Genomic DNA, 27289 nt, shown 5'->3' with positions numbered 1-27289 from the left:
AAAAAAAGAAATGACATCCAAACTGGTATGATAAAATATCAGAAACTGGCTACTTTATGAACAAAATCTTGTGGGGAATACAAATCAGCACATTGGCTGTGGGCAATCAACAGTTTATAATACAGCAGGTCTTCAATTTAGCCCTGTACAACACAACCATCCATTTCAGCCAATCCTTTGTGTGGTTCAACCTCACTTACCTCATCCTAGCCAGGAAAAACTCTAGAATTCTGGTTGTTCTTCCCTAGGACTACTAAGAAGAATAAAATATGACAAAAATAGTTCAAAATATAGTTCATCACTGATGCCATCATCTTCCCTTTTCTATTTTATAAATTCCTCTGAACATAATCCAATGCCTCTTATGATTTAAATATGTTCAAGTGTACAAACCAGATCCTAATCCCTGAGGAGTCTGGCCCCTGGATTACTTCTAGCTGAACTCTCCTCTGCCTACCAATCAATTATATACAGGGTGGGGAGGTTGAGATAGCAGAGTGGTTGACAAACTGTGTGACTTGTAAGCACAAAAACTTGTATTTGATCCACAGAATCCACATAGAAAATCGAGATATGGTGGCATATGTTTGTAACTCTAGAAATTAGAAGGTAGAAACTGGTGGCTTCCTGGAGCTTACTGACTGGCCAGCCTAGTCTACTGGATGAGTTCTGGACCAATTTAAGACTCTCTTTAAAAATAAAAGAAATTTACCTGAAGGCAGTCACACAAGGTTGTCCTCTGGCCTCTATATGAATGGACATACACATAAATGCACACATGTGAACATGCACAGATATCTACATAAAAACAATTACATATAGAAGTTCCAAGACATACCCCAGTTACATATAGGGATTCCAAGACATGCCCCCACGGGTCACCAGGATGCCTACTCTATTCTTCTTTACTTCCATAATGAAATATCTTCCTGATCCTAAAGTTTAATGAGCCTTCCAGGAACCCTATTACTGACCTTATTTGTTGATGTCTTAGCAAACAGAATCTGGTATGACTGGATGGGAGGCATGACACAAAATTTGATGGCCCTTGAGTAATATCCACTGGGATGCTTCACATCCTAGAATTTTACCATACTTACTGACCACCTTAGTAAGGGTTTTTGTTGCTGTGAAGAGATATCATGACCATAGCAACTCTTATAAATGAAAACATTTAATTTGGGTTGCTTGCTTATAGTTTCAGAGGCTTCATCCATTATCATCATGGTGGGGTGTAGCTGGAGGTTTTTCTCCAGTCTTGCCTGGCCCACAGTCAAGATAAATCTCTCTCACTGCCAGACCAGCAGTCGCTCAGACCCAACCAAGTAAACACACAGAGACTTATATTGCTTAGAAACTGTATGGCCATGGAAGGCTTCTTGTTATCTAGTTCTTCTATCTTAAATTAACCCATTTCTATAAATCTATACCTTGCCACATAGCTCGTGGCTTACCAGTATCTTACATGTTGGTACTCATGGTGGCTGCTGGCAACGTCTCCTCACTCAGCCTTCCTGTTCCCAGAATTCTCTTCTCTGCTTGTCCTGCCTATACTTCCTGCCTAGCTACTGGCCAATCAGCATTTTATTTATCCACAGCAATGGGGAGAATGGTGGTGTGCAGGCAGACATGATGCTGGAGAAGTAGCTGAGAGTCCTACATTTTACAGGTAACAGGAAGTTGACTGAAAACCTGGGTGGTATCCTGAGCATAGGAAACCTCAAAGCCCATCCCCACAGTGACACATTTCCTCCAACAAGGCCACACCCACTCCAACAAAGTCATGCCTCCTAATAGTGCCACTCCAAATGAGATTATGGGGGCCAATTACATTCAAACTACCATGCTGATCTCCCACCTTATGGAGGATGTATACTTACTAAAGTCTTAGATATGCTTGCCACATTTCAGTTACGGTAATGTAATACTACCAGTACTGTAATCTAAACTGATATTATATGGTCTGTGTAAATGGTTTAGACCCTTGCTGATGTGTTTTGATAGCATGAACAAAATAAGAAACACAACAGTAAATGCATGCTTTCCCTCACCATATGAGGATTCAATTTGCCTGTGGTCTTCCCAGAAGGGTAAAGAAAGATGGATGCATGTGCCACATTGGGGACAATGTACCACATACACATGCCATGTAAGTCTTTCTAGTAAAGGCAATATATATAGCATACCAGCTTGTATTGGTGCTACCCCTTGGTTGATTCTACAGAAATCTAGTCTCCTGAAATCTTTTAGACTCCATCTGTGTTTCCATAGAAACCATGCTGGGGAACTGAATAGAAAATATTTTGTGGACCATACCCTTGCATCCTTGAAGTTTTTAATAGTAACATTATTACAGGCCATTTTCTCAAGATGAAGTATTTTTTATTAACTATTTTGACTAGGTTTTAAGGGAACAGTTCAGAAGCTAGGCCAACCTGTTCTACCTCTTATGCCAGAGGGCTAGGGATCCTATTAGAGGATTAGTGGCCAAGAGGTGCCCTGGGTATAAAGATCAACTGAGACTTTTGTCCAATAGCTGAAGACCATCTGTACCATCCCCTGCCCTGTGCATACATGAAACATAGGTGCAATGTGGGGAAGAACCATGGTGTAGCTACTGTAGTTACTTGCTGTGATGTGACAGGATCTCACTTCCTGGGACTGTCAGGCAATGGTGATTCCAGATTCAAAAAAAGATTCAGTTACAGAAAAAAAAATATGATGGATAATGGATATGATTTACTTATCACCTCGGCAACCCTTAGCTTCCTATCCTTTTTAGTTGTGTAGGCAAACATTTTTGCTTCCTATCCCATTTTCTTTTGTTGGCTCCCCATTTTGCTAGAAATACCATAGCATTTTAAACATCTTATTTTTCACAGTTCCTTTTCCTTCTTAACAGACATAACACTCACCTCCCTGATTCAGACTTAACCAGATTTATTGACTTGCTGGTGAAGGGTGATACTGGACATTGATGATCTTTTGCAAAGTAGAGATTGTTGCATCATCCTGGCAGTAGCCTTGAATGGGAAGGAATATAATGTTTCAAAAACCCCAGAGAGCTCAAGGACCCAAGGTGTCAAGGATGCATAAACTCAGAGGTCCTCGGACCATGTCTCATCTTGACAATTGTGGAAATGGAGAATTCACCTTCCATGGGAGATTTGTTACTCATAGAATTAAACCCTGGGATGATATCACTCCTTTCTGCCTTTGAACCTAAAGCAGAAGAGTCTCTGTGGTGTGTGTGTGTGGGGGGGGGGGGGGGGGTGCTGTTCTCTCATAAGCCCTCCTGCTTTCACATTTGTTTGTAATTAGTGAGCATTCTGAATCTTCCATCTGCTCTGTCTTAGGGATAGAGTCCCCTCATGAGCAGATATTCAAAACTATGAGATTTATTTTTTTCAAACAACTCAATCACCCAAGACACATTTCTTTCCATCAGGATACTATTGAAGGTTCAGTTTGCTACTGGTGAAAATTTTAGCATCACTCTGCTGCACCTGGCAAGAGCTATCTGCTGTGTGATGTTCTGTATGGCAAATGTGTTGCTGATTAGTCAATAAATAAAACACTGATTGGCCATTGGCTAGGCAGGAAGTGTAGGCAGGACAAGGAGGAGAAAAAAGCTGGAAAGTGCAAGGCTGAGTCAGAGAGACACTGCCAGCCGCCATGATGACAAACAGCATGTGAAGATGCCGGTAAGCCACGAGCCACATGGCAAGGTATAGGTTAATAGAAATGGATTAATTTAAACTGTAAGAACAGTTAGCAAGAAGCCTGCCACGGCCATACAGTTTGTAACCAATATAAGTCTCTGTGTTTACTTGGTCGGGTCTGAGCGGCTGTGGGACTGATAAGTAAGAGAGATTTGTCCTGACAGTGGGCCAGGCAGGAAAACTCAAGCTACAGCTATCCATGCTTCCGCCTCCACCAACCATGCATGGGGTCCTTATAGTCAGCTAGCAGGTTGGCTACGAATCCTAGATTGTTTCCACTACTAAATGATCCATGGTAGATTTCTCAGAAAACAACCTGTAAGGCCTGAGATTTATATGCAGATGTTTATTGGGCAGAGCTATCAAAAAGAGCTACGAGAAAGAAAAGCAGCAAGAGTAGGGAGAGAGGAAAATTACAGTGTTGGTAAGGGGAGAGAATGGGTGCAGCCAGTCAGCATACTAGGTATAGATAAGTGAGGGAAGTGAGTTGTGGTGTTTTGTTGAGTGGTAGTATGGCTCAGGGTTCTAAAAACATTCATCATCCAAAAAGCTAGAATACAATATTTTATCTGTTTTCACCACAAACAACTGAAGAAAGCTGGAGGAAATAGATATGATTGCTCAATATAAGCAGTGATGAAGTATCATATGGTGCTACAATTCATACCAACAACTTATATGTTCTTTTAAAAATGTGAGTTAAAGGAATTCACAATTAATGGCCAAAAAAGTAGAAACCACTGCAGTGTTCATCAAATGATAAAACTGACAAAGGAAATAAGGTGTCTTAGAATAATGAAGTGTTATGCTGCTGTGGCAGACAGCATTCATAGTGCTGTTTCAATATGAACTATTGTAGAGTGGGCATCCCAGAAACAAAATGGAAATGAAACCAGAAATGTAAGTGTGGTTCTACTTGATCCAATAGGAAGCTCCAAACCTGAGTAATCAATCAAGACTTTGGGGCTAGATCCAGATAGGTTCTGTACAGTGCTACCCATGAGATGAAGCATAAATGTGGGTATGTGGCAAGCTCCATTCAGGTAGAAGCAATTACAGGACTTCTCTGATCCTAATAATCACAGAATATTAAGAAATGAATATCTCGATCATACTCAAAAGGAGTATCTTAAAGGAAGAATGAGTAGATGCAACACAACACTCTCTAGATTTTCTTAAAGTACACTCCAAATTCCATCCTTCCTCTTCCAAGCTGGAAATATTCCTATTTTCCCACTGCATGTCTATCAGATTATTCATTACTCTCAACTACTCTAAATACAGATAATTTTATCCTTTCCTTTACAATTAAAAATCACTTGGATGCAAAACTATGTCTGACCTATCTTAAGCTCTTCACTAATTCTTTCTCTTCTCTTTGTGTAATCAATGGTTATTTTATCTTGCAAATTGGAATTTATCTTCAGCTCGGTGATTACAAATCATTTCCTTAAGAAACTTTCCCAACTTCCTGGTAGTCAACAAGTTTATAAGTTTTTTACACACTGAACTCATCTATAATTTGGTTAGTTACAATCATACTAAATTTCTCATGGAGGTTATATTTATTATCATAAGCTTCAGCTATTAAGAAAAATTCGTGGAGATAAATTATGTCTCCCTTATTCACTATTGTGCCTATAGAAATTATCGCAATTCCTGATGTATAACAGTTGCAAAAACAATAGCTGTTGAGTGAAAAAAATGGATGAATTAACGAATGAAGAAAACTCAACTTTTGATAGAAATTTCTTGGGACTATATGGACATAAACAGCTATTTGCCAAAGAGTTTGAATTGGTTCATGAATTTGCTCCTTTCAAAGAAATATCAAGAGCACCCAGGGGCTGCTCGGGGAAGAAGTGGCAGTATTGAAGTAATTCAGGAATTTTCACTGTAGGAGCTGGGAAAAACTCCAGAAAAGATGGTCATCTAGAAGGCAAGGTGAAAGAGGGCTGGGGGGTGGGAAGAGGGAGGAGGGGGGATCTGTGGATAGTATGTGGAGTGAATAGAAAATTTCTTAATAAAGAAAAATGAAAGAAAAAAAGGTTAAAATAGGATAAAGAGGCCCTTCTATACTAATAAGTGATGTAGACAATACAATAATAAAATATTCAGGCTGAATCCACGCTTTTATCTTGTTTACTTTTCACCATTGTGTCATAAATGATCAGAGGAGTGTATCTGAGCCCTTGGGATCCATGTGTCTAAGCACCTAAGTGCTTTGAGAAGACCAGAATAGGAGAAACGGCCCTGTAGCCCTTCCTTGTCAGGTTTCTTGACAGGAACACCAAAGGAAAGAAGAGCCAGTTGTCCTTTCTTCAGTAACTTGGCAGAGATGTCTATGGACATTGACATTTTCAACATAGAGATTTGTAAAAGGAAAAACATACATTTCATGTGTCACTGTATAGATATTTGATTTATTTAGTATGATTTTTAATTTCTTGTTATAAATATTTAGCTTTGCCATCATATTGTATTAATTGTATTACTGTTGTTGTTATTCCTTATTTCCTGTCTGAAGTTTGGCTTATTGAATGAGTTGTCACTGAAAAATACTCACTCAGTTTCCTCATCTTTAGCAAAGACTAGCAGAAGGGTCACCTTAGAGCCATTTCAAGGGATAGAGCAAGAAATTCATATATCCTATATGGAAAATTATCACCTCCATGATTAGCTGTGAGAATAATAGATAGGCCGTGCTAAGAAACAACTTTATTAGGCATTTATTAATGTAACTGTAGGCTTCTTGTCAATATTTTATTTGAGACAGGTGAAAAAGTCATTATAATCTGAACACTTAACTGTAAGTAATAAATGAGCTTTGGAAGTAAGTGCCTGGTGTTAGCATTTATTTCATAGCTGCCTTTGGCTGTTTGATGTTCCTGGAGGTCAGGCCTGAAATTTGGAAGGCTTTGCAGCTGTTATAAAGCCAGATTGTTATCAGTTGTGACTTACAATGGCTCCTTTCTACACTGTACAATGAGATTTGGGGAAATAACAGGCTAACTTTCCCAGGTCTGACTACATAATCAAACTATTGGGATTCAAGAGATGACACCCCCCAGTAGATATTAGGAACAGTCTAAGAAGAAAAGTTTCTCTCTCACCTTCTTCCTTGTGTTGCATATCCCTCCTCCTTCCCTGCAGCCAACCATAGAAGGTCATGTTCCCCAAAGCAGGTAGCAGGATCCAGAACCCCCCTTTCCCCAAAGACAAGCCATAAAACCTAGAAATACTACTTTAACATCCTCAATTTTTCTCTGAAAATGTTGGTCATAAAGAAATTAAGACCTTAATTCCAGAAAATCTTGTCCTCTTGGCTCAAAGAAGAAATACAAAAACTGAGGGTTCAAGAAAATTCTAAATCCCAGGATATCCTGGGTTTGCCCACTTGGGCTGTTCATATGAGATCATAGAACTATTGTCTTTGCAATTCCTCCATATCTCTCCATGATTGGCTGATCCAGATCATAGCAATGGAGTGTTAATTCTGGGTCTTCAGATCTTCATTACAAAGGTTCTCATGTTGTATAAAATTTTCATCTAAGAAATATGTTATATTTTCCCTTGTTGGCCTATCTTAGACTATAGGGGCATCAGCCAGCGTACTTTTTAGTTGGCTGAAATGCATGGATTGCCCTGGGAAGGGGAAGTAGATGAGATCTCCTGAGTAAACTGGGGGTGAGAAGGGGCAATAGAGGGTAGGGGATAGGGGATGAGAACATAAAGGAACAGGATAGTCGAGCTGGAACAGGGACAGAGTGGAAGAGAAATGAAAGAGATTGATAGAGGGAGACATCATGGGGATAGGGAGAAACCTGGAGCTAGGGAAGCTCCCAGGAATTCACAAGGATGGCCCCAGCTTAGACTACTAGCAATAGTGGAGAGGGTGCCTGAACTGACTTACCCCAGTAATCAGATTGGTGAATACCTTAACTGTCATCATAGAGCCTTCATCCAGTCACTGATGGAAACAGATGCAGAGATCCACAGCCAAGCACCCGGCTGAGCTCCAGGAATCCAGTCAAAGAGAGGGAAGAGGGACTCTATGAGCTAGGTGCATCATGATCATGGTGGAGAAATCTACAGAGACAACTGAACCAAGCTAGTGGGAACTCATGAACTCTAGACCAACAGCTATGAGCCTGCATAGGACTGCACTAGGCCCTCTGCATAAGCGAGACAGTTGTGTAGTTTGGTCTGTTTAAGGTGCCCCTGGCAGTGGGATCAGGATCTATCCCTGGTACATGAGCTGGCTTTTTGGAGCCCATTACTTATGGTGGGACACCTTCCACAACCTTGATGCAGAGGGGAGGGGCTTGGACCTGTCTCAACTGCTTTGCTGACTCCCCATGGGAGGCCTTACCTTATCACCTTATCAGAGGAGGAGATGCGGGGTTGGGTTAGGGGAGGAAGGCTGGGGGCAATCAGGAGGAGGGATAAGAATGGGATCTGTGGTTGGTATATAAAAGGAATAAAAAGTTTCTTAATAAAGAAAAAATAAAAGAAAAAAAGGGAAGAAAAGTATCAAAGATCAATTCCTTTTCCTATCCCATAATACCTACTTCTAGGTTGTTTTGTATTGTTTTGTTTAAAAACAGTTAACCATAGTTATTTTATGACTCATTTTCTGGGTAACCTTCTAGGGTTAAAGGTAAAATTACATTTCTGCTGTAGGACTCTTCTGAGTCCATTTGCAACCATGATTTGATGCATGGTGCCGACTCTGGTGATTTTACGGGACTAACTGTGTGGTAATGTTAAAAAATTAAGAGTTAAGGTTAAGATAACACTTTGAAGAGCTGGGGTCCAGAGAAACAGATTATGTCCTTTCAAGGACTAAACTAATTCTCATGGGCCACATGGTTAATTCTCAAAAGATTTTCTATAATAGCGTAAGACCAGCCCTCCTCCGACTGTGGCTTTCTGTCTCACTATGCGAGCTCTCCCTGTGTAAGTTCCTTACAGGAGGCCACCACCATGACAGGATGCAGCAAGAACCACCTTCGTTGGGACTGGCAGTGTGCTGTCTGGATTCTCCATCTCCAAACTTGGGAGTTAAATAAACTCCCATCTTTATAAAATCCTTTGCCTCTGATATGTAATCATAGTAATGAATAGAAAATGAACTAGTAAATGACAATATGCAGAGGATGTCTAGTTTCATGTTAATACCAAGTCCAACCAATTATAAACATTCATCAACATAATAAGATTCATCATAATCATATTTTCCAAATTATTACAAATGAAAAAACATGATTCTTTAAAAGGATTTGGGAGACCATAGTCCTACAATGGTGAGGTTTAAGATCAAATGAGATTGGATAATATTGCTATGGAGGCTTTGAGAGTGGATAATACTGTGACATCCTGCAAAGGGAATATTAATAAAGTCCTGAGCTCAGAACATGAAGGTAGTGATGCAGGTGAAGAGTCATCAAAGCTATCATGATAATGCTATGGTACAAAATCACATGCTCGCTCCATTTTAAACATTACATCAGATTGTGCTCATCTTCTCAAAGTGCTCCAAGAGTTTCCCATTTAGTTCAGACTGAAATCTATGCTCCTTTTCACATGATTGCATTGGCTACTGGTCCCAGTAACCACTGTCTTCATATCACTCATTTAATTCCATCAGTACCAGCTCCCTTAATATGTGTGAGACCCACCAGGGTTTCAACTTAGATCCTCTATTGCCATTTGTAAGACCTGGAAATTTCTTTTCATGGACAATAGTATTCCTTGATCTATTAATTCTAGTTTGAATTCAAATATAATCTCAAAAAATTACATCCTCAGCCAACTTATATGGGCCAGCAGTTTCCTTTCCTCCTATCTCTTTACTGGACCTTATTTTGCTTCATAGTGTTTGTGTCTATGTAGCATCCAATTAACTATTGAAGTCATTGTCAGCAAAGAACATGTGAGAACCAGTTACAGTGGAAACTCATAAAGGGAAAAATGGCAGCTAGATGCAATATATTATCCTGGATAGAGTCCTTGAATTGGAAAGAAAAAGACACTGAAAAGAAGTAAATACATCCAAATAAACCTTCAGTTTAAGTTAATGTCTCAATGTAAAATATTAATGATAGGGATAACTGGGTGTGAAAAAAATTTTTCTGTACTAATTTTCACTTTTTTGTAAAAATAGAAGTAAAATAAAATTGAAGTTCACTTTAAAAGTAATTGCTTATAGTGGGGCAAATGTATTACTCCCTCTAAGGCCCAGAGAACATCTTAGAAGATTGTGATAGAAAGAGTGTAAGAGCCAGGAAATGGAAGGGAGTGGTGGGACAAGCTGTTTCCTGGGCATGAGATGGCTGTTACACTCATGAGCTTTCTGTATCTGTACTTAGCTGCACAGGACCTGGCCTGTTGACATTTTATCATGCCTAGAGAGGGGTCTTTGAGATCCCATCCCTCCATGAGGGCCTATTGACAAAATGGTTACCGGAAAAGAGGGTATCATTTTTCAAATGTATGTATATGCTTGTAGCATTTGATAGTTATCCATTTCTAAATTTTATAAGTTTGTGTGTACCCTCATGAACATATGTATGTTGTACCAAGTGGCTATCTGGTATGCACAGAGACTAGAACAGGGTGCCAGATCCCTTGGAACTGGAGTTGCAGATGGCTATGAGCCACATGTGGGTGTTGAAAATGAGAGTCTAAGCAGAGAAGAGAATTCTGGGAAGTGGAAGGCTGAGGCAGAGAGATGCTACCAGCTGCCGCCACCATGACAAGATGTTAAGATACTGGTAAACCACGAGCCATGTGGCAACTTATAGATTAATAGAAATGGGTTGATTTAAGATATAAGAACAGTTGGCAAGAAGCCGGCCACAGCCATACAGTTTATACGTTTAAAAAAGAGAGAGAGAGAGAGAGTCTTCAGCAAGAGCAGCAAATGCTCTTAACTGCTGAGCCATCTCTTCAACCTCTTCTCCTGGGAAGTCCCATTGATTGTTTCACTATCAATCTTTAGACATCTCCCGTCATGCAACAGAGGTTTAATAAGTATCAGCTCGAATCAATTGTGTCATTCATACTTCCTCAGAACCTGATGATGGCTTCCAAAATGGCCAGTAATCTTAGGTTCTAGAAAGGACAGAATTGAGCTAATGGGGGAAAGTTCAGTGGTAGAGCATCTACCCTACAAGTACAAGTTCCCCAATTCAATTCATAGTGGGAAAAAAAAAGGCAGAAAGAAAAGGGAACAGGGTTAGAAACATAACAGAAATTCGGCTCAGTTATCCACTGTATAATTTATGTCCTTAGCCACCATTTAGGACTAAGGTGGGTGAATAGGAAACTGCAATGCTAGATTCATAGTTAGCTGGAGGGGGGATGCAGCCACAGAAGGCTTTAGCCAGAGACAGCATCAAAATGGCTGTTGAAGAGAAGAAAGGTGTGAGCATAATGGGAAGGTAAATATGACAACAATGAAGAAAAGGAGACTCAAGACAGATGGCAGTGGAAATAGGAAGAAATGTTTTAATTTTGGACTATGTGGGATAGATAATTGATTCAAGGTAATGAACAACAAGGATTAAAATATGGTTGCACCAGTTATTTTTCTATTGCTGTGATAAAACACCATGATCGAGGCTACTTACAAGAGGGTTAATTTGAACTTAAGCTTCCAAAGGCCGGGAAGCACAGGTACAAGCAGAAGGCATGGTCCAGGAATAGAAAAATGAGAGCTCACATGTCATGGGAAGGTAAGATGATAAACATCCAAAACCAGTCCCCAGTGACCTACTTCTACAGCAAGGTCACAATCCTAAACTTCTACCACACAGCACCACTGAGTGTTCAAATACCAGAGCCTGGGATGGGGGGGGGGGCTCTTCTCTTTTAAACCACTACAATGGTCTCGAATCTGGATGACTAGAGGAATGCTAATGACATTGACAGAAGTGGGGAATGACCGTTCTCTTACCATCTTATATATCTTTATATAGCATTTAGTTGTCATAGGCAGCAAATCACATGTAAAAATAGAAAATGGGCTGTAAAGATGGCTCAGAGATTAAGAGCACTGGCTGTTTTTCCAGAGGTCCTGAGTTCAATTCCCAGCACCCACTTATAACCATCTGTAATGGGATTTGATGCCCTCTTCTGTCATGCAGGCATACATGCAGGCAGAACACTGTATACATAGTAAATAAATAAATCTTTAAAAATTAGAAAACAGAAAATGAATTAGTAATGCAATTAAATTATATCTGTAATGAACTATACTTATAAAATCTCTAACACACACACACACACACACACACACACACACACACACACACACACACTCCTAGGGCAAGAGAGCATAGAGGTTGGTGAGATGGCTCAGCAGTTAAATGCATGTGCTATTCTTACTGAGGGCCTGAGTTAGGTTCTTCATCGCATGTGTAGCTCACAATTGTCTGTAACTCTGGCTCCAGTGTGTCCAGCGCCCTCCTCTGGGAACTTCAAGCACCTACACTCACATACACAGTCACACACAGACATACATATGTACATATGTACATAATTAAAATAGAAAAGAAATCTTTACAAAAAGAGAATGCATTGTGCCAATTTCATTAATGCTTTTTCATCTGACAGAGCATTGCTGGTAGTTTTCTTGTTCCCTATGCCTCATGTACAAAGCTTTGGTAATAATAAATAATCATAATCCCTCCAGAAAGTGTTCTGAGGTCTTTGCCTTCCACATCAGTCTTAAGGTTATTACATGATAATTAGCACTATGACTTAATATCTATTGGAGACTAACATGCATACATCTTAGAGAACAAACGGAAGGTGTTACCCTGGGGCAAAGTAATTTTTTTATGATCAATAGGGCATCATTAGCATAATGTTTATTTTATGCATCTGTAGACTTTAAATCACCTGAATTGTGGTTTATAAATATTAACCTATTGATCTTTGCTGCTCTGCCATCCGCTACAAGTTTCTGATGAACGTGACCACTTCCTTTGGTCACAGGTGAAGGACAAAGCAATAAAACAAGCCTCTGGTCCTCAGAAGTCTGACCATGTTTGTAGAACTCAGAATCCAAGAGTGCTCACTCTTTCCTAGAAGTTTACATTCCAGCTCATGCACAAATCCCAACCTCATAATGCATTCTCCTTTAAATCAAAACACAGAAAGGTTAGCATCAGTCTACATACACATTGTTACCCATCACTGTGACTTGCGATTTCTATATCATTTACAAACCATCCCATAGCATACTGGCCTTGGAATTAGCTTAGTTCTTGAAAGTTTAGCACCATTTCTTATCTTCCCTATTTTCTTTTTCACAGTTTAGCAGCAGCAATTAATTATCTAAGATTTTTCTGAATTCTTCCTTTTCATTCTTGTGGAGTTCATTAGAAGAATTACCACACTCACCTCCTTTGTCTGGTAAAGATCAGTTCCTAGAGTGACCAAAATAACATACTCATAAAAATCATAAAAGAATATCCTTAGAGCAGTCTAAAAAATCCATTATTTTCCTTAAACTTATTTTTTTAAAAAAATTCAGCTTGTATGGATTTTCTGATAGATAGCTTTATTTGATCCATTATTTCTTTAATTCATTTTGCTAAAGTAAACCTGGCCCAGTCCTGAAGCCCAGGACCAGCATTTGAGTTGTATTTAATGAAAATCTGGGACACAAAAGCACTTCAATTATTCATGTTTTCTGATATGTACTGAAAAATGGGTGCACATATGTGTGTTCCTTTGATAGGGTTCAAATTAGCAGGGAGCTTTTGAAAACATGGTTCTTAATAGCTTCAACAAATGTCCTTTTACCAGCTTATCTTGAGCAAAACAGACTTTTAAATCAAACTTCCATTTCATCTATTTCTTTCTTTATTACTGAAATGAATAAAGTCATTTTGCATGGAAACATAAATTCTTATCAACATTGGGAAGCAATAACTACAACAATAAAACCATTTGTTAGGAGCCTTGTATATTATTATACTATATTAGCATGACTGGAGTGATACATTTGTCAGAGGGAATCACATAGGCTTCTTAAGCTGTGAGCCCAGACATAAGTCACATGTGTACAAGCAAGGACCAGAAAGGATATCCAATGGGACTTGCTGGAATTTGTTTATGCAAAAGCTCTTTACAATTGGGAGCCAGCAGCCCTTGCTTGAGCATTTGCATCACAGAGAACACTCAATGACAGGTTGCAACAATCTGCATTTAGTTCTAGTGGTCATTTACCCTCCCTGTGACTTTGAAAGTAAAATACTGGAAAGGCAGCCTTTGAGGTTCTGGTGACAAATTACTTTTCTCAATGGAATCAGAGACTGTGGCCATCTGCAATGAAATAGATGAGCCACAGCTGGCTGTCATAGTAATCAATCCTGATTGCAGAAGGACTGGGGCACTTCTGGATTGATTGTGGGGACCTGCTGTGACAAACAATCCTGACCAATTCAGTAATGTTGACGACACACTATTCCTCATGTTTAGATACAGACTAGAGACTACATGACTCGTGTCATCATGTGGACCAGTTCCAATGTGTTCAAAACCTTTAGTCAGTGGCAAAATGCTGGAAATTAAGTGAAGCCTTAAGCTAGAAGTAGAACCCCAAATTACCAGTGTGTCAGTAATAATCTAAATCCACATTAGATCCATAAATTGTGTACCCAAGGTTTACTGCACTACTAACTTCCACCTGTACCTTCAGTACCTGTACATACATCCAAAGAAGACTGACTCTCCCTGCCCCTGTTGTGTGAGCTATAGACAGACTCTACGTTTTCTCTCTGTTTCTTAGAGACACCTGATGGAATACAGGAAGTCTACAGGCACAATAATGACCAATATTACTGAGATAAGCCAACAAATACCTCTTCCAGAATTAGGAATTAAAAATCTAAGGGATTGAGTAAGTTACCTGTGCAAATCTGAGATTGAATATTCTATTTTTACAGCTAGGTTAATGTTAGATCCCTCAAAATGAGCATCAGAGCATGAAGAGTCAAAATGACTAAAACACTGAATACTCTTTGGCTAGATTTTGCCCATTCTCATGTTTAGAATGAACAGTCCCCACTAGCTTGTGTGTTTGAATGCTTAGTCTCCAAATGATGACACTATTTTAGGAACCTTCTAGACATGGGGAACAACCTGGCATACATAGGCATGTAGGGACAGGACTGGAGGTTTAGTGCTGTGGGATGGTCTGTATGTCAAATGTGTTGCTGATTGGTCAATGAATAAATCACTGATTGGTCAGTGGCCAGGCAGGAAGTATAGGCGGGACTAACAGAGAGGAGAATTGAGAGAACAGGAAGCTGGGAAGAGAGACACTGCCAGCCGCCATGATGACAAGCCGCATGTAAAGATGCCGGTAAGCCACGAGCCATGTGGCAAGGTATAGATTAATGAAAATGGATTAATTTAAGCTGTAAGAACAGTTAGCAAGAAGCCTGCCATGGCCATACAGTTTGTAACCAATATAAGTCTCTGTGTTTACTTGGTTGGGTCTGACGTCTGTGGGACTGGCAAGAGAGAGAGATTTGTACTGACTGTGGGCCAGGCAGGAAAACTTTAGCTACAGTTTAGAGCTGTCCTGGGTATCTGCATGAACTATTTGCTTCCTAGTAAATACCGTGTTGCAAGCAGTGGCAGCAAGCTCCCACTGCCTAAAATGGAATCTCAGCAACCATGTTTTCCCCACCATGATGAAATGCGTCATCTCAAACTACAAATTAAAGTTAATACTTCCTCATTTAAGTTGCTTCTTGTCAAGTATTCATCACAGCAATGAGAAAAATGATTAAAGCATCTCTCCTAAAGCTCTATATTTGTAGAAACTAATTAAATCCCTTCTTTGGGATATAGATGTAAAATAAAACAGAACTAACATTTAGTTATACTGTACTACTCTGGGCTAATGAATAAAGAGCTAGGAAACTGTGATAGGAGAAAAAAAGGAGCAAGACAAGAGAATTAGGATAGCCTCCCCACAACCCTGAGAAACTCTTCTCTCCTTATCCCTTCTGAGCTCGGTTTCCATGGGTCTGAAGGATGACCAAGCCCATCATTGTCTCCCACCATGTGTCTCCAGATGGGTGTATAGGACAAAAATCTACCTAGTAAGATGCTTAAAGCAAAAGGAATATGTGTCAACAGTTCCTTCCACATTTGATCATTTACTTTGATTGGGACTTTTCACCTTGTGCCTTGTTGCATCTCTCTAAATATGGAATGCATAAATACCTAACAACTATAAATAAAGATGAAATTTGAGTTTTTCACTAATGTGCTCCTTTTCAATTTATAATAAGGACTTGAGATTAAATCATATATGATTTATTTATTACAACTAATTGGGCTACGGATATTGTTCAATCTATAAATTGTTTACTTTGCAACAGAAAGATGTGATTCAATCCTTAGACCCTGCATCAAAAAAAGGCAAGCATGACTCCTAGGGACTGGTGATGAGTCCTAGGCCAATAAGAAATATTGTCTTGAGAAAAAAAAAGAAGGAGGAGGAGGAAGAGGAGGAAGAAGAGGAGGAAGAGGAAGAGGAAGAGGAAGGAGGAGGAGGAGGAGGAGGAGGAGGAGGAGAAGGAGAAGGAGAAGGAGAAGGAGAAGGAGAAGGAGAAGGAGAAGAAGAAGAAGAAGAAGAAGAAGAAGAAGAAGAAGAAGAAGAAGAAGAAGAAGAAGAAGAAGAAGAAGAAGAAGAAGAAGAAGAAGAAGAAAATAGAAAAGAAATGTGAACAACACCTGAGGAATGATACCTGAGTTCTTTAGCCACTGTGTTTACATAGACACAAACCATGTGACACTATCACACTGAAACACACACACACACACACACACACACACACACACACACACACACACACACAATGAAGACAGAGAAGGGGAGGAAAAGAAGAAAGAGAAAGAGGGAGAGAAAATAATGGCCATCAATTTTGCAAATATATGTACATTTCCTTCCGTTTATACTTTCCTTTTGAAATTTTCAAGCCTCTTCAGATAATTTGGTCACTGGTACTTGTATCCATCGCAATTATTCAACCTGTAAGTGACTTTCATTTGTTACTAGTAGAGCTAATATTTTCCCTCCACTTCAGTAGGTAGTTAAATTGTTATTCCAAGTATAAGACATAGACAAGTCTGTCCTTGACCTTCTCTTCTAATGGCCCTGAACAAAACAGGGATTGATAAAGAAGGTTTGTATGACTCAAACACCCTGATTTCTGAAAAAAAAAAATAAATGTCTTATATAAAACCAATATCCAAAGAAAATAAAACTATCTATATTATTTTGTAGCTTTTATTTTATTTGAATGTTCTGTGGGACTAGATTTTATTGTTCTAAGCTTTTGTTTGAAAGTGAGAGCTTAGCATTTTTTGCTAAGTTGAATTCAAATGTCAACTCTCCAAAGCTCTAAGTCTCCTATGGCCCATCCCTAGCAGGTGTGACTCACAGTGGACAGGGTTTCTGTGTGGCATAGACATTCACCAACATTTGTTTGTTCCAAATTCTTCAAGTAGGCAATACAATTGGTGTTTCTTTTCCAGAGAGCTGGCTACTATTTTGTTTGGCAGTTGTTAACTATTTAAGCAGATCTAGGATACTGGAGCAGCAATTTAGAATGTATAATAAAGCATAGGAATAGTTTCTCTGTGTTTTCAATTATGTTCACAATGCTCCATCACCATTCTCCTTAAAACTGTTTCTTTTTGTTTTTAAAGGGGGTGGGAAAAAAAGGTTATTTATTTCAAAACATACAAAAACTCTTTTGTTCTCTTTGATACTGTTCCCAAGTTCTGTGTCATTACAGACAAATTGTTGAAAAGATTTTCAGATAATCTTGTCTTGATTGCCTGAAACTCATGCGGCTGTAATTTACTCTTAGAATAATGCTCTTACTATAATGGAATTTCAAATATATTAACAGACATTGACCATTCTTCATGTCAAATAACTCAAATCTATATATTGAACTCTCTTACGTAAAATGTATACATTTAAATACATATACACATATTTCACATGACTCTTTTCATTCCTGAGTTTTTAAAGAATGATAGACTCATTTTGCATTTCTCTGAGTTACAGAGGTTTAGCCACAAAAGAAATGAAAAGCTCACCTTTTTAATGCCATATAAATAATTATACATGGAATATATTTGTGATGTAGTGGCAAGCATGACACTCTCTTTTTCTTAGAGTTTTAATCAGTTTTGCAAAGGTGCAAGAAGATGCATGCAGAACATGTTAAAATGATGTGAAACTGCTTAGGAACTATGCTCTGAAAGATACAGAAGTCAAAAGATTTCTAGAAGCAGGACTTCACAGAGCTGGATGTAGATGGGACCAAATGAAAGAACTCTCAGACATTTTAATAGGTCTGACACATGTCTCCCATAGTTTGAGAGAAGGCTGCAGAAGTCTAAAGGAAAGAGAAAGTTTAGCAGAGTAGGAAGGAGGTTGATCTCTTTGGAGATGGTTGGACACTCTCTCACTGGAGGTAGTTGAGGAGAAGGAAGACAGTCATGGGTAAGAATTAAGGGTGGTTCCTCTGAGCTAATTTGCACCACAGATGGAAGCTAATCTTGATTTCATTTAAGAAAGTTACAAAGGGAGCTGTAGGGAGAAGTTGGACTTGTATCACTCTATGCAGAAGACAGATTGTAAGCCTGAATTCAGAACTCATTAGTCCAATAAGAGTCTCCCCAAATGGAGGATTTCTGCAAAATACATAAAATTTCTCCATGAAATTAATAATTAATACTGAGCACCAACCACACCCAGTGAATATAATTTATATTGGCCCCTGAGAGGCAGGGACAGAGCAGGAGAATGCTGAGTTGAAAAGCACAAAGAGGTAGGAAGTGGCAAGATGGGGAAGGAAAGAGGGGACAGTTAGGCACATCCTCTCCACACTGAAGTTTACTCCCTTCAGTCAGACCTACACTGGCAGTTCAGGAGACAAACTGACCTACATCTTATCTGAAATGACATTGTGTTATTTGAAGAGGGTGGCCTGGAAAATAAGAAAATATGCCCAAGAATGCATACTGATTCAAAGAAAAATAGTTCAACAGAGCATATTTAAAAGAAAATCATATAAATACCTGCAACTTGAAGTCCATTGACATATCTGATCAATATTAAACTGAGTTTCCTTGATATAACAGGCACAGGTACACACACATACCCTCATGTATACACAAGAAGATAAGATAGCATACAGTGAGTAGAAAATTGAAACAACAACAACAACAACAGCATAACACTTTTAACAAGGTTCCCCCTGCATAGACACTGGGCCAAACTAATAGAGGGTACATTCACTCTGAAGGAAGCTTATTCCAGGGAGAAGACCCAACAAGAACCAAGGCCTGAGATCAAAATTGGCAGGTGCTAAGGATTCACCCTGGCTGGGAACAGGAGATGTTGGTAAGAGGCATGATCAGGGACATTCCAGGTCAAGTAGAGCCATGCAACTGATGGAAAGCTCTACAGCCTGCTCTATGGAGAAGATGAGACCTTGAAGTTCTCTGAGCAAAGCGTAACAAGATCTGATGTACATTCCTGGAGGCCCACTTTCACGGTTTGTTTACTAATTACTGTGCATGGTTTTAGGTCAGACAGGGCATGCAGCACTGCCCAGTTGCCATGGCTGGCTACACCACTCAATTGTCTAGCACCAGGACTGCTTCTCCTGCTCACTTTGCCTTCTTGGCCACTGACAGCACTTGACTTTACAACCCAAGCTCTTACAATTGCTGCTTTTCAATACAACGGGAAAACACTTTAGAAGCATAAACTTAAGCTGTTTCATTTATTGCTCCCCTCTTGATACACAGGTTTCCCCAGACTTTACTGGGCTCCTATTCTGAATTGTAAAGCCATTCTAAGACTTCTGAGACTTCTGGACCTTCTGTGCCATTCAGAATAGTTTACACCCAAGAAATAAGAAGCCTCAGAGATCTTGAGCTTTTTGCCAATTAGAAACCACATTGGTTCTAGACATAATCATAATTTCTCTTGAAGAGCCAGGCAGTACTACAACAGCTTCATTCCTAGGCGAGGTCATTCCCCAGAGAATGAGGGGCGCAGCCACAATACATCATGAAATGAACTCCCTGACTCCAAAAGTTATTGTTACAGAAATAAAAATCAGTTGAAAATCCACTTCCAAGACAGCCTTGAAGAGGGAAAGTGACCTCCAAGGAGAAGCCTAAGTATGTTTAGAAATAGGAAGAAAATAGGGCCCATTTGTTCTGGTAATGGCATGTGTGAGGGATAAATTAGGCAGGAGGAAAATGATCTTCCATTTCTTCTTCTTACTGTATTTCCCCTGCTTTCCACTGCCTCCTTGAATTCAACATGGCAGAAGAGCTCAAAATCACTATTACCAAACACAGGATCTGCTAGACATCTCCATTTAACACTTCAGAGAAGATCCACGTCACATTAGAATATTTAGTTTACTGTCTTGTGAAAACTCCAGTTCAATAATACCCTACCCCAGTGATCTATAAAGTTCCCTACACACAAATGTGTATCTTGTTTTCTCAGCCTCATATGCGTGTGGGCTGCGTTTATTAACCATGTGTGGAGTACTGTGGGCTCTGGAGATTAGGCTTTGAGTATCAATAAAGACACTGATAATAACTATTTGGCCCATGATGAGTATTTGTTCTAGTAAATGGAAGTAACCATAACGAGGTAGGAGTCAATGCAGTCTACTCAGTAAATACTAGTGTAAAAACAGCATGAGTATTCAGAGAGTACCCGATCCCTGAAGGGAAAGAACCATACACAGAACATAGCACCTTGCTTTTTCCCTGTTGTTTTACATTTCATTTCATTCACATGAGAATCCCGGGAAAATCATTTCACATATCACTAAGCCCAGGAAAGATACGATGGTAGAAGGCTTTCAGTGACATCTTGGGAGACTTCAAAATGCATCCTACAGCAATAGAAATCCATTGAGGGTGTTCAACAGGAAAGGTACTTATTAAATTGCCTAATTTGTGCCCTGGCCTGGACCTCTTCTTTGAGCACTTATGTTGTACATAAATCAACCTGAGATCATTGTGTCTCCATATGGAGATGTCCAGCTTCTTACAAACACAAAATGTTTAAAAGACTTTCTTTCCTTCCAGTCTAGATCTTCTCTTTCATCTCTGAAAGAGACAGGGTCCACTGTTAATGCCTGAAGTTTAGAAGTCATTCTGGAGTCCTTCTTTTCTCTTGCCTTGTCTTAGAAGGTCCTTAGTATCCTTCTATTTTCATGTTTGGGGGCCTTTAGGTTTGCTTTGGTTTAGTTGAAACCGTCTTTTACCACACTGGTTATCATATTTCCTACACTGACTTTGAAGTAACTACGAACCTTGGTGATCTTGAAATTCTGATCCTTCTGCCTCTTCCTCTCAAGGTGTTATGATTATCAAATCCTGTCCTATGGAGTGCTAGGAGTCAAATTCAAATCCTACCTCAAGCACCCAATCAACAGAGCTTCAGATATCCCAGTCACATTTTAAATGTCTCATTCCTGTTGGCTTTCAGTGCTGACAGACTAAACCAAGCATCTCTGGTATTGTTCCTCCATAAAAACAGTGACTGCCTGCTTGGTTTATCTTCTTCCACTATACTTTGATTCACCCTTTGCAGCAGCCAAGGATAATCTCAAACTAAAGATTGTGTGAAGTTTGTCCACCTTTATCCTGAAGCAATATGCAAATTCTTCTAAGGCTTTATTTTATTTGTATACAGAGCAGCAAATTTTATTATACAAAGAAGCAAAGTCAGAATCTAAGCATCATGCCTCAGAGAAGCCTGACTTTCTTACCCCTCTGTTCACATCCCTTCCCACTCTCTTCCTCACTCGCTGCTCCATCCTTCCTTTTGTTCCTAAGCAAGGCAAATATTTTCCCATACCAAGGTGTCATACACGATGCTGCTAGTTCCAACAGATAGAAATTTTTTCTATCTCAGCTCTGTTCTGCTTAAATCTTAAATCTTATATAACCATCCTCTATAAAACACTTTGGTCCTCTACCAGTATATATCATAGTATCTAATTTTTTTCTTTTTTAATTAATTTTATTTATTTATTTATTTATTTTACATCCTCACTACATTTTCCCCTCCCTCCTCTCCTCACGTTCCCTCCTCCCACCACTATTCAAGTCCCCTCTCCAATCCACTCCTCCTCTGTTTCTGTTCAGAAAGGGGCAGACCTCCCATGGGTGTCAACAAAGCATGGCATATCAACTTGTGGTATAACTAAGTACCTCCCCTTGTATTAAGGCTGGGCAAGACAATCCAGTATGAGGAATATGTTCCCAATAGCCAGCCAAAGCATTAGAGACAACCCCTGCTCCCATTGTTAGAAGTCTCCCAAGTAAACCATGCATACTACTGTCACATATATGTAGTACCTAATTCTTATCCTTCACATTACAGACCATATAGGGTCTTAAAGATATATAGATAAGTGCTTATGACTTAGATAATATTTTTCTTTCCCATCAGTCTCTTTACTACAAACTCCATGAGTGCTGTCTTTCCTACTGTATCCTCAGCAATTCAAGTGCTCTGTGTGCATTTGTTAAATAAATGAAATATGCTTTTCTAAGATTTTCATATAAAATGCATACATTCCAAGTTATTTTACATACACTTCTAAAATGTCCTTGTATGATACACTCATAGGTAAATGTATATCACTTTGTGCTAGGTACAACAATTATAAAAGAGCTCACACCCTACCCACCCTGCTTGTACTGCAAACCCTAAGAGAACACAATGCCAGAGATCTGTAAATGGTACTAATATTGAAATTCCCATTGGCCACTAAAATTCTTATATTCTTATTATTAGCAATTTCCAGGTTTACCAAAATTTCCTTTAATATACATGCCCATTTATTATCTTTCATTACCAAGGTTAATCATATATTCAATTCTGGCTCCTTACAGTTGTGTCTTGGAAAAATAAATAAATAATAGCTTTACTCAATTTCTCTTGGATACATAGGCTGGTGAGTTTTTATTGCAATGCAGTATACGTAAACACTTTTCTTACTTCACCACAGCTTTTAACCAAAGTAGCTCTTAAAAGGCTGGCTGTCCTTGTGATCTTTGCCAAATCTCAAGCTTTAAACAAAGAAGAAAGTCCCCAGAATATTTTCAAAATCCTGTTTGAATGATGTTCTCAGCCTAATTTTGTAGATCAAGATGTTTGGGAAGTCCTGGTATGCTGGGGATGTGTGTTTGAGGATTTTTGTCTGAGTCAAACCCAAACTCCAACCCTAGTTAAAATAACACAACATTGTTAAGTCCTTGACTATGGTAAACGTTGTTGTAGTTGAGCTAAATTGTCCTGGAAACAGCCTCTCATTTTTGTTCCTGCTGTTTGCTTCTGTTTCCGTTTCAGCTTTCCCCTGCTTTGCAACAGACAGATATGTTGTTGTGCAGATATCTCTGGAATTGAATAAAGAAAGCAAAATCACTACAGCCAAATAGCACAGATGTGGTGATAGAAGTTTCTGATGCTTTCTCTTTTGTGCATTTTGTCCTCTGATGGCTAAGGATGGTGAAAAAAAGACTTGTTACACAGTGCTTTATATGATCTTATATGTTTTGAAGAAAAGAATAACACATGCATACACACACACACACACACACACACACACACACACACACATACACACACAGGTAAATGTGTATGTTTTAATTGGCAAATGCATTGAATATTGGCATTTAAGTTCCAAGTTTCCTATATAGGAAGCATGACTGCCAAGACTCCTGCAAAATCTATGTGTGTTTGTGCCACCAAGCATATACATAAATGGATGCTTGGAACTTCCAATCTGTAAAAAGATCCTCTAAATTCTTTGAAATTTCATCAAAGGAAATCAGTAAGTACACATGCCTTCTGTCCCTCACCCGAAAACCACTACCAGTGCATGGATACCCACTCTTTGATCCTACTGCCTTCCATCCTTCTAAGGAGACCAGGCTGCACACTGAACACCTGTTGTTGGTGTGGCTGCTCTTCCCTCATTACTATTTCCCTCAGAGTTCTGGAGTCTCCCGTGAAGTCAAATCAAAAGTGACAAGTGAAAACCAAGGGCCTTCTAAGTACAAATTGTATGTGATCTTCTTGCCATAACAGAATAGTGTCATTGTCCTATAAAATTAGAACATCTATGCTCTTCCACTCCAGAGAATTAGCAATATGGATTCTAGTCAGTAGCTAATGGGAATTCAGAGGGATTTGGAAACATTTCCCAGAAGTACGGGAAGCATTGAGCATCGAGATCTCCATATAAATACTTGCATTAAATCATAAACTTCTCATTTATTAAATTGAGCAATTATTTACTGGGCATCTGTCCTAAATGCTGGGCAAGAGGCATTAAAGAGAAGTAAAATCTCTTTTTCTCATGGAGCTCACATTCTGCCTGGGTAGACATTTAAGAGACAAATGGCTAGGCAGAATATAGATGAGGTCAAAGAGATAAGCTTTGCAGAGAGAACAAGGTGAACACAGCTGGTCAGGGAGTAGAGAGGTCTGGTGATGGGTGGAAGCCAAATACTGTGATCAGGGAAGTCTTTATTGCATGACCCATTTTAGAAGAAATACTGAAAAGTCTGCGCAGATTTGATTTCATGGGAAGAGCATGCTACACAGAGGAAAGGGGATAACAAAGGCTCAAGAAAGCAGCTTCCTTCATACACTGATGCATATGAAAGCCAGAAAGGCCCACCTGGGGAGAGTAAGAGGTTTGCTAGAAGGGAAGTCAGAGATCTGAGGACAGAGGTAGGAAGTTTCAATAGAACCTGTAGGCCATTGCAGGTTAGAGGCACTGGCCTGTTTTTTATTTTGAATGAAATGGTGAGTATTTGTGAGGCTTCTTAAGGTTACTACTGTGTGATTTGAATCTGACATGTCCTCCACAGGCTCATGCTTGAATGTTCCAAGCTTGTGGTGCTATTTAGAATGCTCTGGAACATCTGAAAGGTAAGGCCTGGTTTATAGAAGTAGGTCACAATGTGTGGGCTTTGGAGGTTATACTTTCTCTGGTTACCAATAGTTCCCCTGTTTTATGGTTTGCCTCCAATGAGGTAGATACTATACCATGTGCTCCCTGCACCATGAGTATCCTCTGGAACTGTGAGCCAACATAAGCCTTTTCTTCCTTTCAATGTTTCTGTAAAGTAATTTGCGTACTGAGATGATGGAGCAACTAATATACCTGCAACAAATCTCCACAAGGAAATTTTTAAATAAGAGTTCTTTCTAATGTGGAAGGTAGGGTAAAAATTGTACACATGCTAAAAATTAATGAAAAGACCCAGGTACAGAAAGGGTGCCTATAGTCCCACCTACTTAGAAGGTTGAGGCAAGAAGATCTCTTGAAATCAGGAATGTAGAGCCAACCTGGGCAGCACAGTAGTAAGATCCTATCTCAAGAGAGAAATAAATGAGAAAATAAGAAAGAAAGAAATGAGGAGAGAGAGATAAGATAAACTAAAACATAATTCAACATGCGAGTGTTATGTGTTCTGGGTGTACTTCCTTTCTTTTGAATACATCAGAGCCATGGTACACTCTGAGTCTATCACTTGCGTTTTCAGGTAAAGTATTATTTCCAATGAAAGATCAGCTTTAAGATTAACAGGTGCCAAGGCTAAACAAGATAACGATTACTTGTAAAGTTTTTAGACATTAAAATGTTTGAAATAATATTTCAAAGCAATGTATGTTCATTTGCTTTATACTAATGTAAAGCATGGAACTCTTTCAGTTTTCCTTGGAGTTGCTGTTTCTACATTTTAAGTGAACTTACATTTACTTCTAGAGTGACAGCGAGTGCTCTGTACACACATTTGTCTTTCCAGTTCAGCGTTTAGAAAAGTATATTCCTGCATAAGTCACTAGGATCTCTTTAGGAATAACTTACAGGAACTAAAATCTTTCAAGAGGTTTCTTTTCTTTACCAATGTCCCACAGCAGAATCTCGATGCAAAGGACTCATTAATGAAGATGGACCCTTATTGTGAAACAATGCTGTTGTCTTCAGAACTCACAGTGTTTTGCAAACAGAATACAATGGTGTATTATTATCCCCTTGCAGTGAAACATAGGAGTGTCCTGGTGGAAGAGATAAGGATTAAATTCAAAATCCCAATGTCTAGTCATTTTCGCTAATGACTTCATTCTTGAAGCACCATCCATTTTTCTGTTTCTCCATATACCATAAGGAATTCTCACTACCTCCCAGCCAGCTCCTTTTAGATTCTCTTACATCTTTCAAATCCTCCTTAATGTGAACCTCTTTGGGCACTGAACCTGAACGTCTTCCAGAGGCGTATTGATCTAAGTATGTCCACGTGTTGTTTGTGCTGCTAGGCTGTCTGTTGCAGTTAGTCTAAAGAGTCTATCGCACTCCTCAGTTCTGTGTTTGGTAGCATGCCTATGTTTCGTACTCAACACACCAGAGATGTGGGAACAAAGGAGTGATCTGAGAAACAATTCAGTGTGAGCGATTCCTAGGGGGCCTGTTACCCCCCAAAACTATTTTCTAGAAATAAGAACATCTGGGAATTAGAAACATGGGGAGGAGCATATCTGAGGCTATATAAGGGGATGCACCCAGTTCGTGTCTGGTGAAGGAAGGAAGTAGAAAGAACAGTTGGTTCTTCTTCAAGTAAAACGTGTCGATTATTTGGAAAGCAGCCAACAAGAATATACAGAGTGGTGGAGTCTAGGTTTTCCCAGGAACTAATTAACTACATGAAAGTAAAATAGCAGAAAAAGGCAGGGCTTGGACAGACTAAACCTCAGACCACAGTGTAGGTTGAAGGAAGTCCAAGCAAAAACTGCTCTATACTAAAAAGAAAGGGACTTTTTTTAAGACCCCAATGTACTTAATCATTCATTAAGTACATTACCTAAAGCCTTCCTGATACAGTGTCCTGAGTATAGACAGGTACATGCACTACCTGTGTGCTTGATGCTCACAGATGTAAGACGTGAGAGTCAGGTCCCCTGGAGCTTTAGTTTCAGATGGTTGTGAGCTGCCATCTGGGTGCTAGGAATCAAACCTGGGTCCTCTACAAGAACAGGAAGTTCTCTTAACTGTTGAACCATCTCTCCAGCCTCTAAAGCACTCTTTCTGTCTCCATTATGACAATGGTGACAGTCTGGTGGGCTGGTAGCAAGGAAAACCATTATTACAAGGTAACTCGAAAGAATCCTAATGTATTCTATCACTGTGTTAGTAAGCAGAGTTTTTAAGCCTTTTGTGGTTCAGGTGTCCTTCCTGGAGGTTTTACTTGTCATTATGTTTGTGAGAAAATGACAGTTATTAATTGGTTTTAAGTTGAACCAGTCCTTATTATAATTCAAATACATTTCCCACATCTGGGTCCCATATCTCTGTAATCATTTATCTTATAGTGAATTTTACTGTAAGCGTAATATTTACAAGAAGCAATTTGTCATCCCTGGGTTAAGTGTAGAAACTTCAATAATTTCTGGATAAATA

This window comes from Peromyscus californicus, unplaced genomic scaffold (assembly GCF_007827085.1).
Source record: "Peromyscus californicus insignis strain IS unplaced genomic scaffold, ASM782708v3 Scaffold_9__1_contigs__length_137607984, whole genome shotgun sequence".
Lineage (NCBI taxonomy): Eukaryota > Metazoa > Chordata > Mammalia > Rodentia > Cricetidae > Peromyscus > Peromyscus californicus.
This window is presented reverse-complemented; position numbering follows the sequence as displayed.